We start from the raw sequence: 24,184 nt of genomic DNA, 5'->3' as shown, positions 1-24,184 counted from the left end.
TCATATGTCTTTTCTTGGATCTAAATAATACGAAACCTCGCTCTAAGATTTGAAGTTAAAATCCTCAAACATGGTTAAATAGTGACTTTTTTCACGTTTTTCATGTAGGTTGATATTACGTAAATATATTCATTTTTACCAATATATCGATACTATTTCATGTCGTATCACGATATGTGATTTGGCCTTCAAATCTCAGAATTTCGCATAATATTGCATTTTAAGCAAATTTTCTTGCATTTAATTTCGTACGAAAAATCATCAAATTTAGCAATATTTTGATGTTTATCATTCCCTTTTCCTTTATGTGATTTAAACATAATATCATCGAATAAGGGAATACTTTAACGTTTTTCCACGTGTTTGTGAATTTTCAGTTTATTGTTATTAATTCATTAAATATACGATAAAAATGATGCAAACACATAATTGATTAGAAATTAACCTTAAATACTTCATTTTCAAACAACCATTTGTTTCTCGTTAAAATACTGTGCAGGATTTTGAAAAGGGGAGATGTTCGGTTTTTCTCATAATATTGCATTTTAAGCAAGTTTTTTTGCAATTTGTTTCGTACGAAAAATCATCGAATTTAGCAATATTTTGACGTTTATCATTCCCTTTTCCTTTATGTGATTTAAACAAAAATCATCGAATTAGACAATATTTTGCAGCTTTTCCACGTTTTTGTGAATTTTCAGTTTATGATTATTAATTCATTATATATACGATAAAAATGATGCAAATACATAATTGATTAGCTAATACCCTTAAATACTTCATTTTCAATCAACTATTTGTTTCTCGTTAATATACTGTGTAAGATATTGAAAAGGGGAGAAGTTCTGTTTTTATTTCATATATCGACGTTTCAGCCGGAATAGAGCGGTTTTCGGGTACATCTTCCATCGGTAATATAAACGGAAAATCAGGAACATTTTAGTTAATTCTAATGAAAACACATTAATTTTTATCGTTTGTATTGGAAACAACATTGTCATATGTCTTTTCTTGGAAGAAAATAATACGAAACCTCGCTCTATGATTTGAAGTTAAAATCCTCAAATATGGTTAAATAGTGACTTTTTCACGTTTTTCATGTAGTTTGATATTACGTAAATATATTCATTTTTACCAATATTTCGATACTATTTCATGTAGTATCACGATATGTGATTTGGCCTTCAAATCTCAGAATTTCGCATAATATTGCATTTTAAGCAAGTTTTCTTGCATTTTGTTTCGTACGAAAAATCATCGAATTTAGCAATATTTTGACGTTTATCATCCCCTTTTCCTTTATGTGATTTAAACAAAATATCATGGAATTAGGCCGTTTTTTCCACGTTTTTGTGAATTTTCAGTTTATTGGTATTAATTCATTATATATACGATAAAAATGATGCAAACACATAATTGATTAGATAATAACCTTGAATACTTCATTTTCAATCAATTATTTGTTTCTCGTTAAAATACTGAGTATGAGATTGAAAAGGGGAGAAGTTCTGTTTTTTTTGCATGTATCGACGTTTCAGTCGGAATAGAGCGGTTTTCGTGTATATGTTCCATCGGTAATATTAACGGAAAATCAGGAACATTTTAGTTAATTCTAATGAAAACACATTGATTTTTATCGTTTGTATTGGAAACAACATTGTCATATGTCTTTTCTTGGATCTAAATAATACGAAACCTCGCTCTATGATTTGAAGTTAAAATCCTCAAATATGGTAAAATAGTGACTTTTTTCACGTTTTTCATGTAGTTTGATATTACGTAAATATATTCATTTTTACCAATATTTCGATACTATTTCATGTAGTATCACGATATGTGATTTGCAACCCGTTCTCGCAAATTTAATAAGTCAATATTGACTTATTAGTTGCGTGCATAGGTGACATACTAAACATAATAGTTTCCCTTGAAAAGCTTCATAGAAAACACCGACCTTACCTAACCTACTTAGTATGTTAAAATAAGCATCTTATAGCTTCGTAATTACAATTGTTACTTAACCAATTATAGGTATAGGTTAGATAATAATTGTATTTACGAAGCAATAAGATGCTAATCTTAACATACTAAGTAGGTTAGGTAAGATCGGTGTTTTCTATGAATGTTTTCAAGGGAAACTATTATGTTAAGTATGTCACCTATGCGCATATTTAATAAGTCAATATTGACTTATTAAATTTGCAAGAACGGGTTGGATTTGGCCTTCAAATCTCAGAATTTCGCATAATATTGCATTTTAAGCTAGTTTTCTTGCAATTTGTTTCGTACGAAAAATCATCGAATTTAGCAATATTTTGACGTTTATCATCCCCTTTTCTTTATGTGATTTAAACAAAATGTCATCGAATTAGGCAATATTTTGCCGTTTTTCCACGTTTTTGTGAATTTTCAGTCAATGGGTATTAATTCATTATATATACGATAAAAATGATGCAAACACATAATTGATTAGATAATAACCTTGAATACTTCATTTTCAATCAATAATTTGTTTCTCGTTAAAATACAGAGTATGATATTGAAAAGGGAAGAAGTTCTGTTTTTATTGCATATATCGACGTTTCAGCCGGAATAGAGCGGTTTTCGTGTACATCTTCCATCGGTAATATTAACGGAAAATCAGGAACATTTTAGTTAATTCTAATGAAAACACATTGATTTTTATCGTTTGTATTGGAAATAACATTGTCAAATGTCTTTTCTTGGATCTAAATAATACGAAACCTCGCTCTATGATTTGAAGTTAAAATCCTCAAATATGGTTAAATAGTGACTTTTTCACGTTTTTCATGTAGTTTGATATTACGTAAATATATTCATTTTTACCAATATTTCTATACTATTTCATGTAGTATCACGATATGTGATTTGGCCTTCAAATCTCAGAATTACGCATAATATTGCATTTTAAGCAAGTTTTCTTGCATTTTGTTTCGTACGAAAAATCATCGAATTTAGCAATATTTTGACGTTTATCATCCCCTTTTCCTTTATGTGATTTAAACAAAATATCATCGAATTAGGCCGTTTTTCGACGTTTTTGAGAATTTTCAATTTATTGGTATTAATTCATTATATATACGATAAAAATGATGCAAACACATAATTGATTAGATAATAACCTTAAATACTTCATTTCAATCAACTATTTGTTTCTCGTTAAAATACTGAGTAAGATATTAAAAAGGGGAGAAGTTCTGTTTTTATTGCATATATCGACGTTTCAGCCGGAGTAGAGCGGTTTTCGTGTACATCTTCCATCGGTAATATAAACGGAAAATCAGGAACATTTTAGTTAATTCTAATGAAAACACATTGATTTTTATCAATTGTATTGGAAAAAATATTGTCATATGTCTTTTCTTGGATCTAAATAATACGAAACCTCGCTCTAAGATTTGAAGTTAAAATCCTCAAACATGGTTAAATAGTGACTTTTTTCACGTTTTTCATGTAGGTTGATATTACGTAAATATATTCATTTTTACCAATATATCGATACTATTTCATGTCGTATCACGATATGTGATTTGGCCTTCAAATCTCAGAATTTCGCATAATATTGCATTTAAGCAAATTTTCTTGCATTTAATTTCGTACGAAAAATCATCAAATTTAGCAATATTTTGATGTTTATCATTCCCTTTTCCTTTATGTGATTTAAACATAATATCATCGAATTAGGCAATACTTTAACGTTTTTCCACGTTTTTGTGAATTTTCAGTTTATTGTTATTAATTCATTAAAAATACGATAAAATGATGCAAACACATAATTGATTAGAAATTAACCTTAAATACTTCATTTTCAAACAACCATTTGTTTCTCGTTAAAATACTGTGCAGGATTTTGAAAAGGGGAGATGTTCGGTTTTTCTCATAATATTGCATTTTAAGCAAGTTTTTTTGCAATTTGTTTCGTACGAAAAATCATCGAATTTAGCAATATTTTGACGTTTATCATTCCCTTTTCCTTTATGTGATTTAAACAAAAATCATCGAATTAGACAATATTTTGCAGCTTTTCCACGTTTTGTGAATTTTCAGTTTATGATTATTAATTCATTATATATACGATAAAAATGATGCAAATACATAATTGATTAGCTAATACCCTTAAATACTTCATTTTCAATCAACTATTTGTTTCTCGTTAAAATACTGTGTAAGATATTGAAAAGGGGAGAAGTTCTGTTTTTATTTCATATATCGACGTTTCAGCCGGAATAGAGCGGTTTTCGGGTACATCTTCCATCGGTAATATAAACGGAAAATCAGGAACATTTTAGTTAATTCTAATGAAAACACATTAATTTTTATCGTTTGTATTGGAAACAACATTGTCATATGTCTTTTCTTGGAAGAAAATAATACGAAACCTCGCTCTATGATTTGAAGTTAAAATCCTCAAATATGGTTAAATAGTGACTTTTTCACGTTTTTCATGTAGTTTGATATTACGTAAATATATTCATTTTTACCAATATTTCGATACTATTTCATGTAGTATCACGATATGTGATTTGGCCTTCAAATCTCAGAATTTCGCATAATATTGCATTTTAAGCAAGTTTTCTTGCATTTTGTTTCGTACGAAAAATCATCGAATTTAGCAATATTTTGACGTTTATCATCCCCTTTTCCTTTATGTGATTTAAACAAAATATCATGGAATTAGGCCGTTTTTCCACGTTTTTGTGAATTTTCAGTTTATTGGTATTAATTCATTATATATACGATAAAAATGATGCAAACACATAATTGATTAGATAATAACCTTGAATACTTCATTTTCAATCAATTATTTGTTTCTCGTTAAAATACTGAGTATGAGATTGAAAAGGGGAGAAGTTCTGTTTTTTTTGCATGTATCGACGTTTCAGTCGGAATAGCGGTTTTCGTGTATATGTTCCATCGGTAATATTAACGGAAAATCAGGAACATTTTAGTTAATTCTAATGAAAACACATTGATTTTTATCGTTTGTATTGGAAACAACATGTTGTCATATGTCTTTTCTTGGATCTAAATAGTACGAAACCTCGCTCTATGATTTGAAGTTAAAATCCTCAAATATGGTAAAATAGTGACTTTTTTCACGTTTTTCATGTAGTTTGATATTACGTAAATATATTCATTTTTACCAATATTTCGATACTATTTCATGTAGTATCACGATATGTGATTTGCAACCCGTTCTCGCAAATTTAATAAGTCAATATTGACTTATTAGTTGCGTGCATAGGTGACATACTAAACATAATAGTTTCCCTTGAAAAGCTTCATAGAAAACACCGACAATACCTAACCTACTTAGTATGTTAAAATAAGCATCTTATAGCTTCGTAATTACAATTGTTACTTAACCTATTATAGGTATAGGTTAGATAATAATTGTATTTACGAAGCAATAAGATGCTAATCTTAACATACTAAGTAGGTTAGGTAAGATCGGTGTTTTCTATGAAGGTTTTCAAGGGAAACTATTATGTTAAGTATGTCACCTATGCGCATATTTAATAAGTCAATATTGACTTATTAAATTTGCAAGAACGGGTTGGATTTGGCCTTCAAATCTCAGAATTTCGCATAATATTGCATTTTAAGCACGTTTTCTTGCATTTTGATTCGTACGAAAAATCATCGAATTTAGCAATATTTTGACGTTTATCATTCCCTTTTCCTTTATGTGATTTAAACAAAATATCATCGAATTAGGCCGTTTTTTCCACGTTTTTGTGAATTTTCAGTTTATTGGTATTAATTCATTATATATACGATAAAAATGATGCAAACACATAATTGATTACATAATAACCTTAAATACTTCATTTCAATCAACTATTTGTTTCTCGTTAAAATACTGAGTAAGATATTGAAAAGGGGAGAAGTTCTGTTTTTATTGCATATATCGACGTTTCAGCCGGAGTAGAGCGGTTTTCGTGTACATCTTCCATCGGTAATATAAACGGAAAATCAGGAACATTTTAGTTAATTCTAATGAAAACACATTGATTTTTATCATTTGTATTGGAAAAAACATTGTCATATGTCTTTTCTTGGATCTAAATAATACGAAACCTCGCTCTATGATTTGAAGATAAATTCCTCAAATATGGTTAAATTGTGACTTTTTTCACGTTTTTCATGTAGTTTGATATTACGTAAATATATTCATTTTTACCAATATTTCGATACTATTTCAAGTAGTATCACGATATGTGATTTGGCCTTTAAATCTCAGAATTTCGAATAATATTGCATTTTAAGCAAGTTTTCTTGCATTTTGTTTCGTACGAAAAATCATCGAATTTTGGCAATATTTTGACGTTTATCATCCCCTTTTCCTTTATGTGATTTAAACAAAATATCATCGAATTAGGCCGTTTTTCGACGTTTTTGTGAATTTTCAGTTTATTGGTATTAATTCATTATATATACGATAAAAATGATGCAAACACATAATTGATTAGATAATAACCTTAAATACTTCATTTCAATCAACTATTTGTTTTCGTTAAAATACTGAGTAAGATATTAAAAAGGGGAGAAGTTCTGTTTTTTATTGCATATATCGACGTTTCAGCCGGAGTAGAGCGGTTTTCGTGTACATCTTCCATCGGTAATATAAACGGAAAATCAGGAACATTTTAATTAATTCTAATTTAAACACATTGGTTTTTATCATTTGTATTGGAAACAACATTGTCATATGTCTTTTCTTGGATCTAAATAATACGAAACCTCGCTCTAAGATTTGAAGTTAAAATCCTCAAACATGGAAAAATAGTGACTTTTTTCACGTTTTTCATGTAGTTTGATATTACGTAAATATATTCAATTTACCAATATTTCGATACTTTTTCATGTAGTATTGCATTTTAAGAAAGTTTTCTTGCATTTGTTTCGTACTATAAACCATCGAATTTAGTAATATTTTGACGTTTATCATCCCCCTTTTCCTTTATGTGATGCATAGGCTCATGAGAGGGGTGCAGAGGCTCAAGTGAAGGATGGAGAGGCTTAGGAGAATGATGCAGAGGCTCAAGAAAGGGATGCAGAGACTCAGGAGAGTGATGCATAGGCTCAAGTGAGTGATGCAGGGGCTCAAGAGAGTGATGCAGAGGCTTAAGAGAGTGATGGAGAGGCTCAAGCCTCTGCATCCCTTTCTTGAGCCTTTGCATCACTCTCAAGTGCCTCTGCATCTTTCTCTTGTGACTCTGCATCACTCTCTTTAGCCTCTGCATCCCTCTCTTGAGCCTCTGCATCACTCTCCTGATCCTCTGCATCACTCTTTTGAGCCTCTGCATCATTCTCTTCTGCCTCTGCATCCCTCTCTTACGCCTCTGCATCACACTCTTAAGCCTCTGAATCAATCTCTTGAGCCTCTCCATCCCTCTCTTGAGCCTCTGCATCACTCTCTTAAGCCTCTGCATCACTCTCTTCAGCCTTTGCATCACTCTCCTAAGCCTCTGCTTCCCCTCTCTTGATCCTCTGCATCAATCTCCTGAGCCTCTGCATCACTCTCTTAAGCCTCTGCATCACTCTCGTAAGCCTCTGAATCCCTCTCTTGATGCCTCTGCATCACTCTCTCGAGCCTCTGCATCACTCTCTTGATCCTCTGCATCACTCTCTTGCGCCTCTGCATCACTCTCTTGAGCCTCTGCATCACTCTCTTGATCCTCTGCATCACTCTCTTGAGCCTCTGCATCCCTCTCTTGAAGTCCTGCATCTCTCTCATGAGCCTCTGCATCCCTCTCTTCAGCCTTTGCATCTCTCTCTTGGGCCACTGCATACCTCTCTTGACCCTCCGCATCTCTCTTTTAAGCCTCTGCATCACTCTGTTAAGCCTCTGCATCACTCTCTTAAGCCTCGGAACCACTCTCTTTAGCCTCTGCATAACTCTCTTGAGCCCCTGCATCCCTCTCTCAACTCTCTGCATTACTCTCTTGAGCCTCTGCATCCCTCTCCTAAGCGTCTGCCTCACTCTCTTAAGCCTCTGCATTACTCTCTTGAGCCTCTGCATCCCTCTCTTGAGCCTCTGCATCAATCTTTTCATCCTCTTCATCCCTCTCTTGAGCCTCCGCAACACTCCCTTCAGCCTCTGCATCACTCTAGTAAGATTCTGAATCACTCTCTTGATCCTCATAAGCCTCTGATCCTCATAAGCCTCTGTAGAGGCTGAAGTGAGTGTTGCAGAGGCTCAAGAGAGGGATGCAGAGGCTCAAGAGAGTGATACAGAGACTTAAGAGATTGATGCAAAGGCTCAAGAGAGGGATGCAGAGGCTCATGAGAGGGATGCAGAGGCTCAAGTGAGGGATGGAGAGGCTTAGGAGAATGATGCAGAGGCACAAGAGAGGGATGCAGAGGTTCAAGAGAGTGATGCAGAGGCTTAAGAGGGGGATGCAAAGGCTCAAGAGAGTGATGCAGAGGCTTAGGAGAATGCTGCAGAGGCTCAAGAGAGGGATGCAGTGGCTTAAGGGAGTGATGCAAAGGCTCAGGAGAGGGATGCAGAGGCTCATGAGAGGGATGGAGGAGTTCAAGAGAGGGATGCAGAGGCTCAAGTGAGGGATGGAAAGGCTTAGGAGAATGATGCAGAGGCTCAAGAGAGGGATGCAGAGGGTCAAGAGAGTGATGCAGAGGCTCACGAGAGTGATGCATAGGCTTAAGAGAGTGTTGGAGAGGCTCAGGAGAGGGATGCAAAGGCTCATGGGAGTGATGCAGATAATCAAGAGAGTTATGCAGAGGCTTAGGAGAGTGATGCAGAGGCTTAAGAGGGGGATGCAAAGGCTCAAGAAAGGGATGCAGAGGCTGAAGAGAGTGATGAAGAGGCTTAAGTGAGTGATGCAGAGGCTTATGAGAGGGATGCAGAGGCTCAAGAGAGTGATGCAGAGGCTGAAGAGAGATGCAGAGGCTTAAGGGAGTGATGCAGAGGCTCGATAAAATGTGATGCAGAGGCTCAAGAGAATGATGTAGAGGCTTAAGTGAGGGATGCAGAGGCTCAAGAGAATGATGCAGAGGCTCAAGATAGTGATGTAGAGGATCATGAGAGTGATGCAAGAGGCTCAAGAGGGTGATGCAGAGGACAAGAGAGGGATTCAGAGGCTCAAGAGAGGGATTCGGAGGCTTAAGAGAGTGATGCAGAGGCTGAAGAGAGTGTTGCAGAGGCTGAAGAGTGGGATGCAAAGGCTCAAGGGAGTGATGCAGAGACTCAAGAGAATTATGCAGAGGCTTGGGAGAGTGATGCAGAGGCTTATGAGAGTGATGAAAAGGCTCAAGAGAGGGATGCAGAGGCTTAAGAGATTGATGCAAAGGCTCAGGAGAGGGATGCAGAGGCTCATGAGAGGGATGCAGGAGTTCAAGAGAGGGGATGCAGAGGCTCAAGAAAGGGATGCAGAGGCTTCAGAAATTGATGCAGAGGCTTAAGAAAGTGATGCAGAGGCTCAAAATAGGGATGCAGAGGCTTAAGAGAGTGATGCAGAGGCTGCAGAGAGTGTTGCAGAGGCTCAAGAGAGGGATGCAGAGGCTCAAGAGAGTGATGCAGATCCTCAAGAGAGGTATGCAGAGGATGAAGAGAGTGATGCAGAGGCTCTAGAGAGTGATGCAGAGGCTCAAGAATGTGATGCAGAGTCTCAAGAGAGTGATGCAGAGGATCAAGAGAGTGATTGCAGAGGCTCAACAGAGTGATGCAGAGGCTCAAGAGAGTGATGCAGAGGATCAAGAGAGTGATGCAGAGGCTCGAGAGAGTGATGCAGAGGCCTCAAGAGATGGATTCAGAGGCTTAAGAGAGTGATGCAGAGGCGGAAGAGAGTGTTGCAGAGGCTCAAGAGAGCGATGCAGAGGCTCTAGAGAGTGATGCAGAGGCTCAAGAGAGTTATACAGAGGCTCAAGAGTGATGCGGAGGCATACTAGAGTGATGCAGAGGCTGAAGGGAGTGTTTGCGGAGGCTCAAGAGAGGGAAGAAGAGGATGAAAAGATTGATGCAGAGGCTCAAGAGAGGGATGCAGAGGCTCAAGAGAGTGATGCAGAGGCTTAAGAGAGTGAGGCAGACGCTTAGGAAAGGGATGTAGAGGCTCAAGAGAGTGATTCAGAGGCTTGAGAGAGTGATGCAGAGGCTTAACAGAGTGATGCAGAGGCTTAAAAGAGAGATGCGGAGCTCAAGAGAGGGATGCAGTGGTCCAAGAGAGAGATGCAGAGGCTCAAGAGAGGGAAGCAGAGGCTCAAGTGAGGGATGCAGAGGGACAAGAGAGGGATGCAAATGCTCTTGAGAGTGATGCAGAGGCTCAAGAGAGGGATGCAGAGGCTTAAGAGAGTGATGCAAAGGCTGAAGAGAGGGATGCAGAGGCTCATGAGAGAGATGCAGGACTTCAAGAGAGAGATGCAGAGGCTCAAGAGAGTGATGCAGAGGATCAAGAGAGTGATGCAGAGGCTGAAGGGAGTGTTGCGGAGTCTCAAGAGAGGGATGAAGAGAATTAAAAGATTCCTCACAGGCTCAAGAGAGGAATGCAGAGGCTCGGGAGAGTGATTCAGAGGCTTAAGAGAGTGATGCAGAGGCTGAAGAGAGTGATGCAGAGGCTCTAGAGAGTGATGTAGAGGCTCAAGAAAGTGATGCAGAGGCTCAAGAGATGGATTCAGAGGCTTAAGAGAGTGATGCAGAGGCGGAAGAGAGTGTTGCAGAGGCTCAAGAGAGCGATGCAGAGGCTCTAGAGAGTGATGCAGAGGCTCAAGAGAGTTATACAGAGGCTCAAGAGTGATGCGGAGGCATACTAGAGTGATGCAGAGGCTGAAGGGAGTGTTGCGGAGGCTCAAGAGAGGGAAGAAGAGGATGAAAAGATTGATGCAGAGGCTCAAGAGAGGGATGCAGAGGCTCAAGAGAGTGATGCAGAGGCTTAAGAGAGTGAGGCAGACGCTTAGGAAAGGGATGTAGAGGCTCAAGAGAGTGATTCAGAGGCTTGAGAGAGTGATGCAGAGGCTTAACAGAGTGATGCAGAGGCTTAAAAGAGAGATGCGGAGGCTCAAGAGAGGGATGCAGTGGTCCAAGAGAGAGATGCAGAGGCTCAAGAGAGGGAAGCAGAGGCTCAAGTGAGGGATGCAGAGGGACAAGAGAGGGATGCAAATGCTCTTGAGAGTGATGCAGAGGCTCAAGAGAGGGATGCAGAGGCTTAAGAGAGTGATGCAAAGGCTGAAGAGAGGGATGCAGAGGCTCATGAGAGAGATGCAGGACTTCAAGAGAGAGATGCAGAGGCTCAAGAGAGTGATGCAGAGGATCAAGAGAGTGATGCAGAGGCTGAAGGGAGTGTTGCGGAGTCTCAAGAGAGGGATGAAGAGAATTAAAAGATTCCTCACAGGCTCAAGAGAGGAATGCAGAGGCTCGGGAGAGTGATTCAGAGGCTTAAGAGAGTGATGCAGAGGCTGAAGAGAGTGATGCAGAGGCTCTAGAGAGTGATGTAGAGGCTCAAGAAAGTGATGCAGAGGCTCAAGAGAGTGATGCAGAGGATTAAGAGAGTGAGGCAGACGCTTAGGAGAGGGATGCAATGGCTCAAGTGAGTAATGCAGAGGCTTAAGAGAGTGATGCAGAGGCTCAGGAGAGTGATACAGAGGGTCAAGAGAGGGAAGTAGAGGCTTAAGAGAGTGATGCAGAGGCTAAAGAGAGTGATGCAGAGGATCAAGAGAGTGATGCAGAGGCTCGCGAGAGTGATTCAGAGGCTTAAGAGAGTGATGCAGAGGCTGAAGAGAGTGATGCAGAGGCTCTAGAGGGTGATGTAGAGGCTCAAGAAAGTGATGCAGAGGCGCAAGAGAGTGATGCAGAGGATTAAGAGAGTGAGGCAGACGCTTAGGAGAGGGATGCAATGGCTCAAGTGAGTAATGCAGAGGCTTAAGAGAGTGATGCAGAGGCTCAGGAGAGTGATGCAGAGGGTCAAGAGAGGGAAGTAGAGGCTTAAGAGAGTGATGCAGAGGCTGAAGAGAGTGATGCAGAGGCTCTAGAGAGTGATGCAGAGGATCAAGGGAGTGATGCAGAGGCTCGAGAGAGTGATTCAGAGGCTTACTAGAGTGATGCAGAGGCTGAAGGGAGTGTTGCGGAGGCTCAAGAGAGGGATGAAGAGGATGAAAAGATTGATGCAGAGGCTCAAGAGAGGTATGCAGAGGCTCAAGAGAGTGATGCAGAGGCTTAGGAGAGTGAGGCTGACGCTTAAGAGAGGGATGCAGAGGCTTAACAGAGTGATGCAGAGGCTTAAAAGAGAGATGCGGAGGCTCAAGAGAGGGATGCAGTTGCCCAAGAGAGAGATGCAGAGGCTCAAGAGAGGGATGTAGAGGCTCAAGTGAGGGATGCAGAGGCACATGAGAGAGATGCAGAGGCTCTTGAGAGTGATGCAGAGGCTCAAGAGAGGGATGCAGAGGCTTAAGAGAGTGATGCAAAGGCTGAAGAGAGGGATGCAGAGGCTCATGAGGGAGAAGCAGGACTTCAAGAGAGGGATGCAAAGGCTAAAGAGAGTGATGCAGAGGATCAAGAGAATGATGCAGAGGCTCAAGAGAGTGATGCAGAGGCTCAAGAGAGTGATGCAGAGGATCAAGAGAGTGATGCAGAGGCTCGAGAGAGTGATGCAGAGGCATCAAGAGAGGGATTCAGAGGCTTAAGAGAGTGATGCAGAGGCGGAAGAGAGAGTTGCAGAGGCTCAAGAGAGGGATGCAGAGGCTCTAGAGAGTGATGCAGAGGCTCAAGAGAGTTATGCAGAAGCTCAAGAGAGTGATGCGGAGGCTTACGAGAGTGATGCAGAGGCTCGAGAGAGTGATGCAGATGATCAAGAGAGGGATGCAGAGGTTTAAGGGAGTGATGCAGAGGCTGAAGAGATTGTTGCAGAGGCTTAAGAGAGGGATGCAGAGGCTCAAGAGAGTGATGCAGAGGCTCAAGAGAGTTATGCAGTGGCTCAAGAGAGTGATGCAGAGGCTTAAGAGAGGGATGCAGAGGCTCAAGAGAGGGATGCAGAGGCTCAAGAGAGTGATGCAGAGGCTCAAGAGAGTTATGCAGTGGCTCAAGAGAGTGATGCAGAGGCTTAAGAGAGGGATGCAGAGGCTCAAGAGAGGGATGCAGAGGCTCAAGAGAGTGATGCAGAGGCTCAAGAGAGTGATGCAGAGGCTTAAGAGAGGGATGCAGAGGCTCAAGAGAGTGATGCAGAGGCTTAAGAGAGGGATGCAGAGGCTCAAGAGAGTGATGCAGAGGCTTAAGAGAGGGATGCAGAGGCTCAAGAGAGTGATGCAGAGGCTGAAGAGAGTGATGCAGAGGCTCAAGAGAGTGATGCAGAGGCTTAAGAGAGTGATGCAGAGGCTCAAGAGAGGGATGGAGAGGCTCAAGAGAGTGATTCAGAGGCTTAAGAGTGTGATGCAGAGGATTAAGAGAGGGATGCAGAGGCTCAAGAGAGGGATGCAGAGGCTAAAGTGAGTGATGCAGAGGCTCAAGAGAAAGATGAAGAGGCACTTCAGAGTGATGCAGAGGCTAAAGAGAGGGATGCAGAGGCTCAAGAGAATGATGTAGAGGGATAGGAGAGGGATGCAGAGGCTCAAGAGAATGATGCAGAGGCTCAAGAGAGTGATGCAGAGGATCAAGAGAATGATGTAGAAGCTTAAGAGAGGGATGCAGAGGCTCAAGAGAATGATGCAGAAGCTCAATAGAGTGATGTAGAGACTTAAGAGAGTGATGCAGAGGCTTAATAGAGGGGATGCAGAGGCTGAAGAGAGAGATGCAGAGGCTTTAGACAGTGATGCAGAGGTTCAAGAGAGTAATGGAGAGGCTCAAGAGAATGATGTAGAGGCTTAAGAGAGGGATGCAGAGGCTCAAGAGAATGATGCAGGGGCTCAAGAGAGTGATGCAGAGCATCAAGAGAGGGATGCAGAGGCTTAAGAGAATGATGCAGAGGCTCAAAAGAGGGATGCAGAGGCTTAAAAGGGTGATGCAGAGGCTCAAGAGAGTGATGCAGAGGCTCAAGAGAGGGATGCAGGGGCTCAAGAGAGTAATGCAGAGGCTCAAGAAAGTGATTCAGAGGCTTACGAGAGTGATGCAGAGGCTTAAGAGAGTGATGCAGAAGCTCAGGATATTGATGCAGAAGATCAAGAGAGGGAAGCAGAGGCTCTAGAGAGTGATGCAGAGGCTCAAGAGAGTGATGCAGAGACTCAAGAGAGGGATGCAGAGGATCAAGAGAGTGATGCAGAGGCTGGAGAGAGTGATTCAGAGGCTTACTAGAGTGATGCAAATGCTGAAGGGAGTGTTGCGGAGGCTCAAGAGAGGGATGAAGAGAATTAAAAGATTGATGCAGAGGCTCAAGAGAGGGATGCAGAGGCTCAAGAGAGTGATGCAGAGGCTTAAGAGAGTGACGCAGACGCTTAGGAGAGGGATGCAGAGGCTCAAGAGAGTAATGTTTGCATCATTTTTATCGTATATATAATGAATTAATATTATTAAACTGAAAATTCACAAAAACGTGGAAAAACGGCAAAATATTGAATAATTCGGTGATATTTTGTTTAAATCACATAAAGGAAAAGGGGATGATAAACGTCAATATATTGCTAAATTCGATGATTTTTCGTACGAATCAAAATGCAAGAAAACTTGCTTAAAATGCAATATTATGCGAAATTCTGAGATTTGAAGGCCAAATCACATATCGTGATACTACATGAAATAGGGTCTAAATATTGGTAAAATTTAATATATTTACGTAATATCAAACTACATGAAAAACGTGAAAAAAGTCACTGTTTAACCATATTTGAGGATTTTAACTTCAAATCATAGAGCGAGGTTTCGTATTATTTAGATCCAAGAAAAGGCATATGACAATGTTGTTTCCAATACAAATGATAAAAATCAATGTGTTTTCATTAGAATTAACTAAAATGTTCCTGATTTTCCGTTCATATTACCGATGGAAGATATACACGAAAACTGTTCTATTCCGGCTGAAACGTCGATATATGCAATAAAAACAGAACTTCTCCCCTTTTCAATATCTTACTTAGTATTTTAACGAGGAAACAAATAATTGATTGAAAATGAAGTATTCAAGGTTATTATCTAATCAATTATGTGTTTGCATCATTTTTATCGTATATATAATGAATTAATACCAATAAACTGAAAATTCACAAAAACGTGGAAAAACGGCAAAATATTGCCTAATTCGATGATATTTTGTTTAAATCACATAAAGGAAAAGGGGATGATAAACGTCAAAATATTGCTAAATTCGATGATTTTTCGTACGAAACAAAATGCAAAAAAAACTTGCTTAAAATGAAATATTATGCTAAAAATTCTGAGATTTGAAGGCCAAATCACATATCGTGATACTACATGAAATAGTATCGAAATATTGGTAAAAATGAATATATTTACGTAATATAAAAATACATGAAAAACGTGAAAATTCACTATTTTACCATATTTGAGGATTTTAACTTCAAATCATAGAGCGAGGTTTCATATTATTTAGATCCAAGAAAAGACATATGACAATGTTTTTTCCAATACAAACGATACAAATCAATGTGTTTTCATTGGAATTAACTAAAATGTTCCTGATTTTCCGTTAATATTACCGATGGAAAATGTACACCAAAACCGCTCTATTCCGGCTGAAACGTCGATATAAGCAATGAAAACAGAACTTCTCCCTTTTCAATATCTTACTCAGTATTTTAACGAGAAACAAATAATTGATTGAAAATTAAGTATTTAAGGTTATTATCTAATCAATTGTGTGTTTGCATCATTTTTATCGTATATATAATGAATTAATACCCATTGACTGAAAATTCACAAAATCGTGGAAAAACGGCAAAATATTGCCTAATTCGATGACATTTTGCTTAAATCACATAAAGAAAAGGGGATGATCAACGTCAAAATATTGCTAAATTCGATGATTTTTCGTACGAAACAAATTGCAAGAAAACTTGCTTAAAATGCAATATTATGAGAAATTCTGAGATTTGAAGGCCAAATCACATATCGTGATACTACATGAAATAGTATCGAAATATTGGTAAAAATGAATATATTTACGTAATATCAAACTACATGAAAAACGTGAAAAAAGTAAATATTTTACCATATTTGAGGATTTTAACTTCAAATCATAGAGCGAGGTTTCGTATTATTTAGATCCAAGAAAAGACATATGACAATGTTGTTTCCAATACAAATGATAAAAACCAATGTGTTTAAATTAGAATTAATTAAAATGTTCCTGATTTTCCGTTTATATTACCGATGGAAGATGTACACGTAAAACCGCTCTAATCCGGCTAAAACGTCGATATATGCAATAAAAACCGAACTTCTCCCCTTTTCAATATCCTACTCAGTATTTTAACGAGAAACAAATGGTTGATTGAAAATGAAGTATTTAAGGTTAATTTCTAATCAATTATGGGTTTGCATCATTTTTATCGTATATATAATGAATTAATACCAATAAACTGAAAATTCACAAAAACGTGGAAAAACGGCAAAATATTGCCTAATTCGATGATATTTTGTTTAAATCACATAAAGGAAAAGGGGATGATAAACGTCAATATATTGCTAAATTCGATGATTTTTCGTACGAAACAAAATGCAAGAAAACTTGCTTAAAATGCAATATTATGCGAAATTCTGAGATTTGAAGGCCAAATCACATATCGTGATACTACATGAAATAGTATCGAAATATTAGTAAAATTGAATATATCTACGTAATATCAAACTACATGAAAAACGTGAAAAAGTCACTATTTAACCATATTTGAGGATTTTAACTTCAAATCATAGAGCGAGGTTTCGTATTATTTACATCCAAGAAAAGACATATGACAATGTTGTTTCCAATACAAATGATAAAAATCAATGTGTTTTCATTAGAATTAAGTAAAATGTTCATGATTTTCTGTTTATATTACCGATGGAAGATATACACGAAAGCCGCTCTATTCCGGCTGAAACGTCGATATATGCAATAAAAACAGAACTTCTCCCCTTTTCAATATCTTACTCAGTATTTTAACGAGAAACAAATAATTGATTGAAAATGAAGTATTTAAGGTATTATCTAATCAATTATGTGTTTGCATCATTTTTATCGTATACATAATGAATTAATACCCATAAACTGAAAATTCACAAAAACGTGGAAAAACGGCAAAATATTGCCTAATTCGATGATATTTTGTTTAAATCACATAAAGGAAAAGGGGATGATAAACGTCAAAATATTGCTAAATTCGATGATTTTTCGTACGAAACAAAATGCAAAAAAACTTCCTTAAAATGCAATATTATGCGAAATTCTGAGATTTGAAGGCCAAATCACATATCGTGATACTACATGAAATAGTATCGAAATATTAGTAAAAATGAATATATTTACGAAATATCAAACTACATGAAAAACGTGAAAAAAGTCACTATTTAACCATATTTGAGGATTTTAACTTCAAATCATAGAGCGAGGTTTCGTATTATTTAGATCCAAGAAAAGACATATGACAATGTTGTTTCCAATACAAATGATAAAAACCAATGTGTTTAAATTAGAATTAATTAAAATGTTCCTGATTTTACGTTAATATTACCGATGGAAGATGTACACGTAAAACCGCTCTAATCCGACTGAAACGTCGATATATGCAATAAAAACCGAACTTCTCCCCTTTTCAATATCCTACTCAGTATTTTAACGAGAAACAAATGGTTGATTGAAAATGAAGTATTCAAGGTTATTATCTAATCAATTATGTGTTCACTCTCTTAAGCCTCTACATCACTCTCGTAATCCTCTGAATCACTCTCTTCAGCCTCTGCATCCCTCTCTTGAGCCTCTGCATCACTCTCTTGAGCCTCTGCATCACTGTCTTGAGATTCTGCATCACTCTAATGAGCCTCTACATCCCACTCCTGAGCCTCTGCATCACTCTCTTGATTCTCTGCATCACTCTCTTGAGCCTCTGCATCACTTTCTTGAGCCTCTGCATCACTCTCTAGAGCCTCTGCATCACTCTCTTAAGCCTCTGCTTCCCTCTCTTGATCCTCTGCATCACTCTCCTGAGCCTCTGCATCACTCTCTTGAGCCTCTGCATCACTCTCGTAAGCCTCTGAATCACTCTCTTGATCCTCTGCATTACTCTCTTGAGCCCCTGCATCCCTCTCTTGAGCCTCTGCATCACTCTCTTGAGCTTCTGCATCACCCTTTTAAGCCTCTGCATCCCTCTTTTGAGCCTCTGCATCACTTTCTTAAGCCTCTCTTCTGAGCCTCTGCATCACTCTCTTCAGCCTCTGCGTCACTCTCTTAAGCCTCTGCATCCCTCTCTTGATCCTCTGCATCATTCTCTTGAGCCTCTGCATCCCTCTCTTAAGCCTCTACATCATTCTCTTGAGCCTCTGCATTACTCTCTTGAGCCTCTGCATCCCCTCGATTAAGCCTGTGCATCACTCTCTTAAGCCTCTGCATCCCTCTCTTGATCCTCTGCATCACTCTATTGAGCATCTGCATCATTTTCCTGAGCCTCTGCATCCCTCTCTTAAGCTTCTACATCATTCTCTTGATCCTCTGCATCACTCTCTTGAGCCTCTGCATCATTCTCTTGAGCCTCTGCATCCCTCTCCTAAACCTCTTCATCATTCTCCTGAGACTCTGCATCCGTCACTTGAGCTTCTGCATCACTCTCAAGTGCCTCTGCATCTTTCTCTTGTGCCTCTGCATCATTCACTTTAGCCTCTGCATCCCTCTCTTGAGCCTCTGCATCACTCTCGTGATCCTCTGCATCTCTCTTTTGAGCCTCTGCATCATTCTCTTGAGCCTCTGCATCCCTCTCTTAAGCCTCTGCATCACACTCTTAAGCCTCTGAATCACTCCCTTGAGCCTCTCCATCCCTCTCTTGAGCCTCTGCATCACTCTCTTAAGCCACTGCATCACTCTCGTAAGCCTCTAAATCAATCTCTCTTGAGCCTCTGTATCCCTCTCTTGAGCCTCTGCATCACTCTCTTCAGCCTCTGCATCCCTCTCTTGAGCCTCTGCATCACTCTCTTGAGATTCTGCATCACTTTCTTGAACCTCTACATCCCTCTCGTGAGCCGCTGCATCCCTCTCTTAAGCCTCTGCATCACTCTCTTGAGCCTCTGCATAACTCTCTTGAGCCCCTACATCACTCTCTTGAGCCTCTGCATCCCTCTCTTAAGCCTCTGCAACACTCTCTTCAGCCTCTGCATCACTCCCTTAAGCCTCTGCCTCCCTCTCTTGATCATCTGCATCTCTCTCGTAAGCCTCCGCATCACTCTCTTTAGCCTCTGCATCACTCTCTTGAGCCTTTGCATCACTCTTGATCCTCTGCATCACTCTATTGAGCAGATGCTCAATAGAGTGATGCAGAGGATCAAGAGAGGGATGCAGATGCTTAAGAGAGTGATGCAGAGGCTCAAGAGAGTGATGCAGAGGATCAAGAGAGTGATTCAGAGGCTTACGACAGTGATCCAGAGGCTCAGGTGAGTGATGCAGAGGATCAAGAGAGGGAAGCAGAGGCTTAAGAGAGTGATGCAGAGGCTCTAGAGAGTGATGCAGAGGCTCAAGAAAGTGATGCAGAAGCTCAAGAGAGTGATGCAGAGGATCAAGAGAGTGATGTAGAGGCTCAAGAGAGGGATGCAGAGGCTCAGGAGAGGGATGTAGAGGCAAAAGAGAGTGATGCAGAATCTCAAGAGAGTGATGCAGAGGTTCAAGAGAGGGATGCAGAGGTTAAAGAGAGTGATGCAGAGGCTGAAGAGAGGGATGCAGAGGCTGAAGAGAGTGATTCAGAGGCTTACGAGAGTGATGTAGAGGGTTAAGAGAGTGAACACATAATTGATTAGATAATAATCTTGAATACTTCATTTTCAATCAATTATTTGTTTCTCGTTAAAATACTGAGTATGATATTGAAAAGGGGAGTAGTTCTGTTTTTATTGCATATATCGACGTTTCAGCCGGAATAGAGCGGTTTTGGTGTACATCTTCCATCGGTAATATTAACGAAAAATCAGGAACATTTTAGTTAATTCTAATGAAAACACATTGATTTTTATCGTTTGTATTGGAAACAACATTGTCATATGTCTTTTCTTGGATCTAAATAATACGAAACCTCGCTCTATGATTTGAAGTTAAAATCCTCAAATATGGTTAAATCGTGACTTTTTTCACGTTTTTCATGTAGTTTGATATTACGTAAATATATTCATTTTTACCAATATTTCGATACTATTTCATGTCGTATCACGATATGTGATTTGGCCTTCAAATATCAGAATTTCGCATAATATTGCATTTTAAGCAAATTTTCTTGCATTTTATTTCGTACGAAAAATCATCAAATTTAGCAATATTTTGATGTTTATCATCCCCTTTTCCTTTATGTGATTTAAACATAATATCATCGAATTAGGCAATATTTTGACGTTTTTCCACGTTTTTGTGAATTTTCAGTTTATTGTTATTAATTCATTAAATATACGATAAAAATGATGCAAACACATAATTGATTTGAAGTTAACCTTAAATACTTCATTTTCAATCAACCATTTGTTTCTCGTTAAAAATACTGAGTAGGATATTGAAAAGGGGAGAAGTTCGGTTTTTATTGCATATATCGACGTTTCAGTCGGATTAGAGCGGTTTTACGTGTACATCTTCCATCGTTAATATAAACGGAAAATCAGGAACATTTTAATTAATTCTAATTTAAACACATTGGTTTTTATCATTTGTATTGGAAACAACATTGTCATATGTCTTTTCTTGGATCTAAATAATACGAAACCTCGTTCTATGATTTGAAGTTAAAATCCTCAAATATGGTAAAATAGTGACTTTTTTCACGTTTTTCATGTAGTTTGATATTACGTAAATATATTCATTTTTACCAATATTTCGATACTATTTCATGTAGTATCACGATATGTGATTTGTCCTTCAAATCTCAGAATTTCGCATAATATTGCATTTTAAGCAAGTTTTCTTGCAATTTATTTCGTACGAAAAATCATCGAATTTAGCAATATTTTGACGTTTATCATCCCCTTTTCTTTATGTGATTTAAACAAAATGTCATCGAATTAGGCAATATTTTGCCATTTTTCCACGTTTTTGTGAATTTTCAGTCAATGGGTATTAATTCATTATATATCCGATAAATATGATGCAAACACATAATTGATTAGATAATAAAATTAAATACTTCATTTTCAATCAATTATTTGTTTCTCGTTAAAATACTGAGTAAGATATTGAAAAGGGGAGAAGTTCTGTTGTTATTGCTTATATCGAAGTTTCAGCCGGAATAGAGCGGTTTTCGTGTATATCTTCCATCGGTAATACAAACGGAAAATCAGGAACATTTTAATTAATTCTAATGAAAGCACATTCATTTTTATCATTTGTATTGGAAACAACATTGTCATATGTCTTTTCTTGGATCTAAATAATACGAAACCTCGCTCTATGATTTGAAGTTAAAATCCTCAAATATGGTTAAATAGTGACTTTTTTCACGTTTTTCATGTAGTTTGATATTTCGTAAATATATTCATTTTTACCAATATTTCGATACTATTTCATGTAGTATCACGATATGTGATTTGTCCTTCAAATCTCAGAATTTCGCATAATATTGCATTTTAAGCAAGTTTTCTTGCATTTTGTTTCGTACTATAAATCATCGAATTTAGTAATATTTTGACGTTTATCATCCCCTTTTCCTTTATGTGATATAAACAAAATATCATCGAATTAGGCAATATTTTGCTGTTTTTCCACGTTTTTGTGAATTTTCAGTTTATTGGTATTAATTCATTCAATATACGATAAAAATGATACAAACACATAATTGATTAGATAATAACCTTAAATACTTCATTTTCAATCATCTATTTGTTTCTCGTTGAAATACTGAGTAAGATATTGAAAAGGGGAGAAGTTCGGTTTTTATTGCCTATATCGACGTTTCAGCCGGAATAGAGCGGTTTTACGTGTACATCTTCCATCGGTAATATAAACGGAAAATCAGGAACATTTTAGTTCATTCTAATGAAAACACATTGATTTTTATCATTTGTATTGGAAACAACATTTTCATATGTCTTTTCTTGGATCTAAATAATACGAAACCTCGCTTTATGATTCGAAGTTAAAATCCACAAATTTGGAATAATAGTGACTTTTTTCACGTTTTTCATCTAGTTTGATTTTACGTAAATATACTCATTTATACCAGTATTTTGATACTATTTCATGTAGTATCACGATATGAGATTTGGCCTTCATATCTCAGATTTTCGCATAATATTGCATTTTAATCTAGTTCTCTTGCATTTTGTTTCGTACATCATCAAATTTAGCAATATTTTGACGTTTATCATACCCTTTTTCCTTTATGTGATTTAAACAAAATATCATCGAATTAAGCAATATTTTGCCGTTTTTCCACGTTTTTGTGAATTTTCAGTTTATTGGTATTAATTCATTAAATATACGATAAAAATGATGCAAACACGTAATTGATTAGACAATAAACTTAAATACTTCATCTTCAATCATCTATTTGTTTCTCGTTGAAATACTGAGTATGATATTGAAAAGGGGAGAAGTTCGGTTTTTATTGCATATATCGACGTTTCAGCCGGAATTGTGCGGTTTAACGTGTACATCTTCCATCGGTAATATAAACGGAAAATCAAGAACATTTTAGTTCATTCTAATGAAAACACGTTGATTTTTATTATTTGTATTGGAAACAACATTGTCATATGTCTTTTCTAGGGTCTAAATAATACGAAACCTCGCTTTATGATTCGAAGTTAAAATCCTTAAATTTGGTTTAATAGTTACTTTTTTCACGTTTTTCATGTAGTTTGATATTACGTAAATATATTCATTTTTACCAATATTTAGATACTTTTTCATGTAGTATAACGATATGTGATTTGGCCTTCAAATCTCAGAATTTCGCATAATATTGCATTTTAAGAAAGGGATGCAGAGGCTCAAGAGAGGGATGCAGAGGCACAAGAGAGGGATGCATAGGCTCTTGAGAGTGATGCAGAGGCTCAAGAGAGGGATGCAGAGGCATAAGCGAGTGATGCAAAGGCTCAAGAGAGGGATGTAAAGGCTCATGAGAGGGATGCAGGAGTTCAGGAGAGAGATGCAGAGGTTCAGGAAAGGGATGCAGAGGCTTTAGAAAGTGATGCAGAGGCTCAAAAGAGATTTGCAGAGGCTCAAGAGAGTGATGCAGAGGCTCAAGAGAGGGATGCAGGGGCTCAAGAGAGTAATGCAGAGGCTCAAGAGAGTGATGCAGAGAGTTGAAAGAGGGATGCAGGGGCTCAAGAGAGTTATGCAGAGGCTCAAGAGTTATCGTTCAGAGTATTTCAACGAGAAACAAATAGATGATTGAAAATGAAGTATTTAAGTTTATTGTCTAATCAATTACGTGTTTGCATCATTTTATCGTATATTTAATGAATTAATACCAATAAACTGAAAATTCACAAAACGTGGAAAAACAGCAAAATATTGCTTAATTCGATGATATTTTGTTTAAATCACATAAAGGAAAAAGGGTATGATAAACGTCAAAATATTGCTAAATTTGATGATGTACGAAACAAAATGCAAGAGAACTAGATTAAAATGCAATATTATGCGAAAATCTGAGATATGAAGGCCAAATCTCATATCGTGATACTACATGAAATAGTATCAAAATACTGGTATAAATGAGTATATTTACGTAAAATCATACTAGATGAAAAACGTGAAAAAAGTCACTATTATTCCAAATTTGTGGATTTTAACTTCGAATCATAAAGCGAGGTTTCGTATTATTTAGATCCAAGAAAAGACATATGACAATGTTGTTTCCAATACAAATGATAAAAATCAATGTGTTTTCATTAGAATTAACTAAAATATTCCTGATTTTCCGTTTATATTACCGATGGAAGATGTACACGTAAAACCGCTCTATTCCGGCTGAAACGTCGATATATGCAATAAAAACCGAACTTCTCCCCCTTTTCAATATCTTACTCAGTATTTCAACGAGAAACAAATAGATGATTGAAAATGAAGTATTTAAGGTTATTATCTAATCATTTATGTGTTTG

This window comes from Procambarus clarkii, chromosome 24, assembly GCF_040958095.1.
Source record: "Procambarus clarkii isolate CNS0578487 chromosome 24, FALCON_Pclarkii_2.0, whole genome shotgun sequence".
Lineage (NCBI taxonomy): Eukaryota > Metazoa > Arthropoda > Malacostraca > Decapoda > Cambaridae > Procambarus > Procambarus clarkii.
This window is presented reverse-complemented; position numbering follows the sequence as displayed.